Genomic DNA, 10718 nt, shown 5'->3' with positions numbered 1-10718 from the left:
AAAATTGATAACAGTCGCCAAAACAAAGAAATGCTGTATATTTTCTGCAATTCGGATGAAGTTGAATTTGCCAAAATCCCGATTTCAAATCTAATGTGGAATAAATAGCTGTACCGTGAAATTTCTGTAGAAGTTCCCCTAGTGTCTGTGGTCGATCTGTTTCATTAATAATAATGTCATTAATGTGACGTGAATCAAGTACAAGGCGAAGTGAGCCATCTTTTTTCTTAACAATATGCAGCGGGTTTATGTACGGACTAACTGCTGGTTCAATAATTCCTTGGTCAAGCATATCCTGCAATTCTTTTTTAACCTGTTCTCTGTGGATATATGGAATGGGATAATCCTTTGCTTTAAATGTGTCGCGCTGTTTCACTTGAAATTCATACATAAAGCCGGACATAGTACCAGGAATGTTGTCGAAAACTGGAGCTTGCTGTAAAAGAATTTCGTGTAATTGCGTTCGTTCGTCGTCTGTAGTTGCACTGCTTTGTTTAACTTTATCGGAAATCATCTGTATTACGTCGTAGTCGGCTTCGTCTGGAGTATTATAGTTATGTACGTACGTATCCGTGAACAATGTGGGATTACAGTCTATGTTACGTGACACGGAAATGACCTCTGTGCGGTTAATTGTTTGCTCTTCCGCAGATAGTGAGTGCTGAAATTCTAAAGCAAATTGTATATTTTCATCCTTCAACATTAAATAAGAATTCTGAAAATCAATAACTGCGTCATGTTGTACCAGAAAATTCGTACCTAAAATAACGTCTGTTGTCAATAAAGGAACAATCCAAAAATTTGAGTGGAAAGTATGACCTCCAATACAAAATGATAAATGCGTCTGTAATTTAACGTCTACTCCTTTACTCGATACTGCTCCTTTCACTTTTGTTTTGCCTAAAGGTAATGTCGGATAGGTATTCTCTTTGTTACACTCGTTAAAAGTTTCTTCATTTATTAATGATATAGGTGATCCGGAATCAATTACTGCTGAAAATTTCGATGAACCAATTTTAATTTCGATGACAGGATGTGAAATAGTTTTCTGAACAAATGGTCTTTCCTGCAAGAGAGTGTCTCTAATATCGTCAAAAGTAATTACATTTTCGTGAACAACATTTTGCGTGTCTAAAGTAGTGCTTGTATTATTGGAAGATGCGACCTGTACAGTGTCTAGTCAGATTCTATCTGATGTGTTACTATTTTCAGCTGGATGTTGTGGCATTTCTACTATTTGAACAGTTCTATTACTTCTTCCAGACGTGTTACGCTCTGGATGATACCTACTGTCTGGTTCATTCAGCAGAATATGTTGTTGCTGATCGTTTTGCTGCTGGTAGGACCGACTGTTATTAAACGTATGTTGGTAATTATGCTCATTGTTTTTACGTCTGTCGTGAAAGTCATTCCTATACGGTGCATTGCGATAGGAATTGAAATACTGTGTTTTCTGTACGTAGTTGTTCCTTTGCTGCCGTGCGTTACTATTTATTGGACCAGGGACTATACGTCCACGCGGCGAAACATTAAAGTTAGGTTGACCTTGTGCACTACATTGTTGGTTAGGTATGCTGACCGGCTGACTTTCATGCTGTTGTGGTGGAAAACGTCTATTGTTACCAAAATGTGCTTCCTGTTGCTCAAAATTTTATACATACTGATGATTACGATTTTATCTGTTATTAAAATTACGGCGGTAGTTGTCATTACGGGAGTGCCTACTGAAAATTGTCACATTCGGTAAAAGATTTGTCATATCGGGTTTTCATTATATATTCTTAGTTCTAGATAGAGCAATAGTTAAAGAGCTGTTTTGATAGATATAAAGCATAGTAGAAGAGAAGGCAGCAGTGCAGAAAACTAAAGATGAAACAGCACTACTACAGCTCGGGGCCCTTTGCACGCTACGGCACATATTCATTAAAGCGTAATGAATCCCCTGAGGTCATTTACGCACTGCAAATAAATTTTAGCTTTTGCGTTGCAAGCAATAGCGGTAAAATTCCAAAAGTAAATCGGTGTATTCTTGCTAATTCCAGTTTCTGCATAATAGGTAATGCTGATGAAAATACAATAGCAAATTGTCGCCTCAGGTTCAAAGCTAGTTTCTCCATTACAGGTAATAGCGGTGAAAGTACAAAAATAAATTGTCGTATACAGTGCAAATCGTGTATCTGTGTTCTGCCATTATTAAATTCCTTACATTTTCTTACAAATGCAAATTGCTTATAATCAACGTTCTCGTCACTGAATTTGATAACACGTTCAGGTTTGTGTGTGAATTGTTCGTCTGTGTCATTTCGGATTTCAAGTTGCGTAGCTTTTCAGATTTTAAGTCGCGTGGCTTTTCGGATTTTAAGTCGCGTAGTTGCTGTAAATTGCTCAAATTATACGCACTGCGTAAGTCTGACAAATGTTCGTAAAGTGGCGTCTGCTGTGATGTGTTATTAACTGAAATACTTTTCATTTCTGTTACTTCTTGTTGTGAACTTGACAACTTGCTACGTAACGTGTTGTTAGCTGAATCGATCTCATTGACTGTATGTTGTAGATTTTGAAATTCCGGTGTTTGGTTAAATAAAACCAAGTATCGTCTGACTTATTGTCATTACTACTTTCTATAACGTCAATACGACTGGCCAATTCATCACATTTTTCAGTCAGTATTTTTACCTGCTCATCGGTTTTAGTGTCAGAGGCATTAATCTGTTTTTGCAATTTACGTGTTGTTTCGTTCAGTTTTTTAACGTCAGTTTTGACGACATCGGAATCCTGTGTTAGTTCTAATTGTTCGAGTCTGTCGGTCACTGTTTGAAAATCGGTTGTGTATGTGTCTGTTTTCGATTTAAGATCAGAAATTTCGTCACGTAATTCTGTGTTCGACTGTTTGATGGAATTAATTTCGTCGCACACTGTAGCAATATTGTTATCTACATATGTCTTCGCTTTCGCGAACATTTTACGTTTGTCTTCTTGTCTCTGTGCTGTGATTGTTTCCATTACTTGTCGTTTTACTTTGTTTTGACCCTGAATAAATTTACGGAAACGCGTATCACTGTTTTGTATGTGGTGATTAAAGCGTTCGTCAATCTGAGTGTTCTGTTGGTCGAATTTCGCGTCGATCTTTTCATCCATTGTGCGCGAAAGTTCTGCTGTCATTGCTTTAAACTCGTCCCGTAATTGTGTAGCTTTTTCAGAGCATTGTTTAGCGACTCCGTTAATTTCGTTTCTAAGTGTTTCTGTTGCGGCTATTTGCATTTCACTTAATTCCTGAGCAACAGACCTAATTTCTTCGCTACTTTTTTTTTGAAGTAGCCTCAATTTCCACGCGCAACTGTTCCTTAGTGTCATGGCACTGCGCGGCAACGGCTCTAATTTGCTCACTAAGCTGTCTGGAATTGTTGTCTAATTTTTCATTTAACTGTCTGGAATTTTCATCTAATTTTTCATTAAGTTGTTTGTTACCCTCACTAAGGTTGTCTTGTTTTTCAATCATTTGGTTAAGTCGTTGCAGCAATAGTGCCATAATTTGATCCGAGCCAAAATTAGCATTTCTATTCTCAGTGCTGTTTAGTGGTGTACCTACAATTGTCGCGCTTTGTGTGACCATTTGGTCATTCTGCAATTTACAAAAAGGATTATCAGTCGGATGTACACTGTCAGACACTATTTCGGAATTAAATAAATCCGTCGTACTTTGTGTATCCTGTTCATTTTCATTAGACAAATTTGTGTCTTCATCACGTAAATTTAGTAAACCGGTTGTGTTAGGCTGGGCAGCACTCATTACAATAGAGCGTCCCGCGTCATCGATTGGCATCAAATCAACAGAGGACATAACCGAGTTCGTTTGTTCATCATTAAGGTCTACATCATTATTAATGGTTGGAACGCACTGATTGTTAGTGAACGCAGGATTGTCATCATTACACTGCGTGTCACAATTACTATCGGTCACGTTGTTTAAGTCGGTAATTTCGTTCATAATACCTCGCGATACACTATTCACAGTCTTTCGCGGCATTTTTACAATAGTCAAAATTATTCACAAAAGAAATAAGCACAATGCAAAAGCAACACACAAATACAACAGAGCAACGAATTGCCGTTGACCTGTAGAAAGAAAGTCACAAGATTAGTAAAAGCGTTGCGCCAAATTCTAATTATATCTAAGCAAATAAGATCAGATATCTGACTGTTTTTCAAAAGACTCTCAACGAAATACGATCCTGGACTGGGTGTCGCCAAGTGTAACCTCCCCACAAAAAATTTAAAAGATATCATTTTAAATGTTAATGCCCATTGAGCTAAGTGTAAGCTCCCCAGAGAAATTTTGAAACAATAGTTGAATGTTAACAAGAATACAACCTAACGTAAGCTCCCAGCAAATAAATTTAATGACAATAAAAATGAGAATCGCAATCTGACTCAAGGTGTAAGCTGTCATGAAAAACAATTCAATGCTAATGAGACTTCAGTGACAATGTAAACTCAATTAAACCAAAATATCGGTCTTTGGCCCTGTGCAAAAAAATCATAAATTAATTTCTTACCTCATTGAAACTGCATGTCAAATTTCTGCTCTTATTGTTTTTGCCATAGCTTGGAGGAAATTGATTGCAAAAATTTTGAATGTAAGGGAAGCTTTTCTTGAAGGAATATCAAGGGAATATTTGTTTCATTAAAGAATTCTTTGTAAAAAATTGCTTTGAAAACCAAAATTATTATTGGGGCGATTGTTGCACAAATTAGTTACAGTTAATTTACATTATTAGCTGAGCGCATTTAAAAATAATATACCTCATCCTGAATCTTGACCAGAGTGCCATGTCGACGCCCGCCGACTCCTCACACACAACTGCACTGGGCTGCTACTACCGACATACTGCCCTGCTCACAAACTGCCCACTGACTACTGCTCGCAACTGTACTGCACGACTACTACTGACAGACTACTGCTCGCAACTCTCGCGCGGTCAAGCGCAGACTAGCCACGATAAATGGCTCTCTGGTCAGAGACTCTGCAATGCCTCGCCATCGCCGCCACACAACATACGTGTTTCAACCACATGCGAGACGTTTATATTTTCTCGCGCGCTACACGCAAAATACAGAAAAGAATTAACGGGACCTTTTTGTAGGGAATTTAATGTAACTAAAATTTGTACTGCGATGTGTTTTCGTTGAAAGCCACGGCTTTAGAGTTATTCAAGAAAGAACCTGTTTGAAGGTCACTTTTATAGTTTTTCCTCGAATAATTCCAAAGTTATGGCGTCCAGCCAAAATGTGTTCCAGTACAGAATTTAATTATATTAAATTTCCTGCAAAAGGTCATATTAATTTTTTTTGCTATTGGGCAAGTTTATGCGAAGCAAGAGAGAGGAAATGCAAATCTTGCACTTGGTATTTGAAGGCTTTGCGGGTTGCATTAAACCCCATATGTTGCGTCAGTTGAATAACCCTGTGTACTTGGGCACTGGAATAAGAGGTGTAAATATTAAACTGTCCTTTATTTTTTCATGCGACCCCCCGCCTCCTCTCCCCCTTATCATAACGTCATATTTATAGAATTGGCTTTTAAATGTCTGCATATTTTTTCTGAACTGCAAAACTCATTTTTTTTTACTTATGTAACGTAAAATTGTTCCACTGTGTACATTTGTGTATTTGTGCTTATAGGCCACCTATATGCATTTAAATTCTGAATCTGTTATGCAGATCATCAGTAACAATCTACGTCACCGTGGAATGAGAACATAGTAAATATTTGTACAGTTACTAAATTTTTTTCTTAATTTACCTATGTAAAATTATTGTCTGCTATATTAGCGCTATATGGCAACGGCCTTGCCGCAGTGGATACACCGGTTCCCGTGAGATCGCCGAAGTTAAGCGCTGTTGGACGTGGCCGGCACTTGGATGGGTGACCATCCAGCCACCATGCGCTGTTGCCATTTTTCGGGGTGCACTCAGCCTCGTGATGCCAATTGAGGAGCTACTCGACCGAATAATAGCGGCTTCGGTCAAGAATACCATCATAACGGCCGGGAGAACGGTGTGCTTACCCCATGCTCCTCCTATCCGTATCCTTCACTGAGGATGACACGGCGGTCGGATGGTCCCGGGAGGCCACTCGTGGCCTGAGCACGGAGTGCTTTATATTAGCGCTATAAGCGACTAATTCAGTTGTTTGTATCTTTTATCTTGTCGACAGAATATTTCTGTCTGTATGACTTTATGTAGTTCTTTAAAAATGTAGCGCATAGAAAGTTGTTTGTCACTTGATGCTCTGTAGCACCACTAAGGGCACGCTATCACCAGCTACCAGTTTAGTTTCGTTTCGTGGTGCTGTTATCACTGCACGACCGTCAGTCTGCCGCTGTTAGTTATGTATGTATGATATAACTTCACTCGTGTTATTTGATATGTGCATTTACTTGTAAGGTATGTGTGTACCATGGCAGCACTGTTGCTTTCATGCATGACTATGCATCCTCTCTTTCACTGATATCTGATGATGGGTTATCCCAAAACGTGTATTATTAAAATAATTCATGATGACATTGTATTAAGAGACGTATTTAGTTTTATGTAGAATGTAGGTTGAGGGGGAGGAAAGGAAAGGGAAAGAACTGATGATGTTAGCTGCATCAGGACTTTATGCGGAATCAGAGGCGATGAGTACAGATGTGTGCTGGCCAGGGCAACTGTGTTAACGACTGCACCACCCACACACAGTGTTTATTAGAGATGGGTCTTTCGCAAACTAAGGGGTCCAAAGGAACGGTTCATCAAGATGAACGGAACGAGCGAGGAACGTATTCCAAGGAACGGTCTTTCATAGTTCACTTCGGTTGCGGCTTTCTTCTTATACAGGGTGGCGCACGAAATGAGTTACCACTTTGTTTTTTAATATAAAGATTATTGTCTGTAGAATCTGGAAGGAACATATTCTACAATTTAGAGCCGTCCATTGAGATTTGTTCTAACTCACCACATGTTCAATATGTCCACCATTTCGCTTCCTAACTTCCTTCAAACGAACACTGAAGTTAATGATTACCCTACGGCATATGTCTTCCGTAATTTCACTGCAAGCCTGAAGAATAAGTCTTCTGAGCTCCATTAAATCACGTGGACGTTTCGGGAAAATTTTTTCCTTTAGGTGCCCCCAAAGAAAAAAGTCACATGGATTGAGGTCTGGACTATTGGGGGGCCAATTTTGTGCGTCATTGAAGCGACCTGGAAACCTGAGTGGAATGATCCGCATGTCGAAATGCTCGTGTAAAAACTCCAACACAGTGTTTGCAGTATGTGGCCTTGCTCCATCTTGCATGAACCACTGCGTGTTGAAGGGCAAGGCAGTAGCAAGAAGCTGTGGAATGAAGCTATTGCGAAGCATGCTCAAATAACGCTCGCTGTTCAGAGTTTCTTCAAAGAAAAAGGGTCCAATAAGTCAGTGACTGGAAACTGCTGCCCACGTTGTAATCCTCGGAGCATAATGTTGTCGTTCATGAAGCACTTGTGGGTTTTCAGTGGCCCAAAAGCGTACATTTTGTTTGTTAACCACACCGTCTAAATGAAAACGCGCCTCGTCTGAAAACCAAACGTTTTTGAGAGTTTTTTCCCTATCCTCCGCCCACTGAGCAAACAGTAGTCTCTGCTGCTTGTGTTCTTCAGTGAGCTTCTGTGCACAGGTTATCTTGTATGGGTACAAATGGAGGTCACTTTTAAGAATGCGTTGAACGGAGCGTCTGGATATTCCCAGTTGCACTGCTGCCTTTCTACACGATTTCCCGGCACTTCTCTGTACAGCAACTCGTACTGCTTCAATATTCTCCGGCGAACAATCAGGCTTAGGCCGACGTCGCTTCGCTTCCAATACTGCTCCTTCCTGTACATCTTTATCTTACAACTGTGGATGGTCTTCTTGGAAGGGACCCATCGTATGTTAAACTGTTGTCGAAAACGCCTCTGAGTCACAACAAGGCTTTTCGTTTCATGAAAAAGTAACACAATTGCCGATCGTTGCTGTGTCGTCAGTCTTCCATTGTCAGCCATTGCTGCTTACTAGTTTCCTAGCGGCAGTGTCGTGAATTACACGTCATTTCGTAACTCATTTGTTTTTCCAAGCTCTGCTCGTACTGCTGTAGAGATCCCAGCGGGTTATCTAATGTGCGTCGTAAATTGTGAAAGAAACAATTGGTAACATTTCGTGCGCCACACTGTATTTCCCGGGAACGAGAAACGGTCGGTCTCGTTCCCGAACAGCACGTCGGCCGAGCTCGTTTCAGACTCGGTCCCGTTCCCGCCTGTCTCGGTCTCGGTCTCGCTCGGCCGCACTCGTCCTTCGACTCGTCGCAGTTCCACTGCCGACTGCTCATAGTTCAGTATCGAGTTATTATTCGTTTCGTTCACTGCGCACGCTCATTCTAGATGTTTCAAACCGTTTTTGAACTCTGAACTTGCGGTTCTTTTCGTATTCTATTCGGCGTCCATGGCCGGAAATTAAAATGCATTTTATAATTAGGAAAATTACGTAAAAATTACGTGGTATGTAATACATATTTCTTTTCAGGTAACAAAACGGCATATCAGTTTAATTCACGATTTCGATAAACAGCAGAAGAAATACTGGTAAAAAGGCAAGCTATTTCGGTTACAATAATTTTATCTTGGAACTCTTCCATTTGGTGCGTGTTTGCATAGAAAAACAGTAATATCAGAAATTGAGTCCGACTTGATGCACAACACCTCGTTATTCGTTTATTTCTTTATTCTCCCAAACTAGTTTCGGCGACAAATATCGCCATCATCAGAGGGGTTTTATTAATCTAAAACATGCAGAAAATAGCATGGTTATACAAACACAGTAGCAAATAATTACATTTTTACTATTCGTTTTTTGAAACATAGTTTTCTATTAATACTTTCATAACTGTAGTCGAAGGGAAAAATGTAATAAACGAAAACACAACACATTGCAACAACACACTCTTTACCGCTCTGAGAGAACTGACCAAGGACAGAGAACAGAAGGCAAACACACGCAAAAGAACCACTTGCCCATCACACACAGAGTCATAAATAATGAACAGAAGTCTTCATAATTCGCGCCACAGTTTTTCATAGCCTTTCTCGCCACATGTGATCCACCTCTCGCGACACACGCGAACAGCAAGATGGCGTAATATTCTGGATATCAGAAACAAAGTGCGAAAGTTCTGTTTTTCTATGTATAAAAGCAACTACATACCACCCACCGAACGTGAGTACACGAATAGCCAAGTAACAGCTCAGTACACACCAAATAACTGGATTCGACAACACTACCACAACCCCAAGTATATATTGCTGACATACGAAGTTCACCTTTTGCTATTTTGTTTACTAATGATGACATGATGTTCGCTGAGTAACAAACGGCAACAGAAAAGAAGCGCACAGAAAATATGTCGCAAACAGCGACAAAAATACTTAAAACATGCTGTAACATGCAATAAATAAGGTAGTAATGAAAGGTATCCATAGAAAACTGTATTTCAAAAAACGAACAGTAAAAATGTAATAATGTGCTACTTTGCTTGTATTACCATGCTACTGACTGCATGTTTCAGATTAAAAAAAAAAAAAAAAAAAACGCTGATGATGGTGATATTTGTCGCCGAAACTAGTTTGGGAGAATAAAGAAATAAACGAATAACAAGATGTTTTACATCAAGGCGGACTCAATTTCTGATATTACTATATTTTGGTTATTACACATGCAGAGGAAGTCCGCACCGCACACACGAGTGGCCATTTTCCGTCTTTTTCTGATCCAAGGTAAAAGGGCATGTTCATTGTTATGGAAGGCAGACCGACTTACAATTGAATGAACTCCGCGCTCCATAATCGAGTGTCTGGTGTCACATTTTGTAAAGACAATATGATAATTCCTATAATATTATTTCAGTGGTACAGGGTGGCGCACGACAAATCCTCCCCGAGTACTAGCCTGCTCATTATCACCCACCAATCGTCATCTATTGTTTGGAAGTTGTTGTTTGCATTAGCTTATTTGTTATTTCTTCACTGCCAAATTATTACATGTTTATCTAGTCTGCTCGCAGCTGCCAACAAATCGTGGGTAATTGGCGAGTAGTCAGTCCTGACAAAACTCTACCATCTGGTGAGCAAGATGTATGACACAGACAAAATACCCTCAGACTTCAAGAAGAATATAATAATTCTAATCCCAAGGAAAGCAGGTGTTGACAGATGTGAAAATTACCGAACTATCAATTTAATAATTCACAGCTGCAGAATACTAACGCGAATTCTTTACACACGAATGGAAAAACTGGTAGAAGTCGACCTCGGGAAGATCAGTTTGGATTCCGTAGAAATGTTGGAACACGTGAGGCTATACTGACCCCACGACTTATCTTAGAAGAAAGATTAAGGAAAGGCAAACCTACGTTTCTATCATTTGTAGACTTAGAGAAAGAGTTTGACAATGTTGACTAGAATACTCTCTTTCAAATTCTGTACGTGGCAGGGGCAAAATACAGAGAGTGAAAGGCTATTTACAATTTGTACAGAAACCAAATGGCAGTTATAAGAGTCGAGGGGCATGAAAGGGAAGCAGTGGTTCGGAAGGGAGTGAGACAGGGTTGTAGCCCCTCCCCAATGTTATTCAATCTGTATATTGAGCAAGCAGTAAAGGAAACAAA

General features: G+C 39.7%; 1 pseudogene; it reads left to right on the top strand.

Annotated features, from left to right (window-relative positions):
- The first annotated feature begins 5840 nt into the window (after positions 1 to 5840).
- On the top strand, positions 5841 to 5957 carry LOC124717573 (annotated as a pseudogene).
- Positions 5958 to 10718: the final 4761 nt, after the last annotated feature.

This window comes from Schistocerca piceifrons, chromosome 9 (genome assembly GCF_021461385.2).
Source record: "Schistocerca piceifrons isolate TAMUIC-IGC-003096 chromosome 9, iqSchPice1.1, whole genome shotgun sequence".
In the NCBI taxonomy this organism is placed as follows: domain Eukaryota; kingdom Metazoa; phylum Arthropoda; class Insecta; order Orthoptera; family Acrididae; genus Schistocerca; species Schistocerca piceifrons.
Note: the sequence above shows the minus strand (reverse complement) of the source record. Positions and strands in the feature narration are given on the sequence as shown.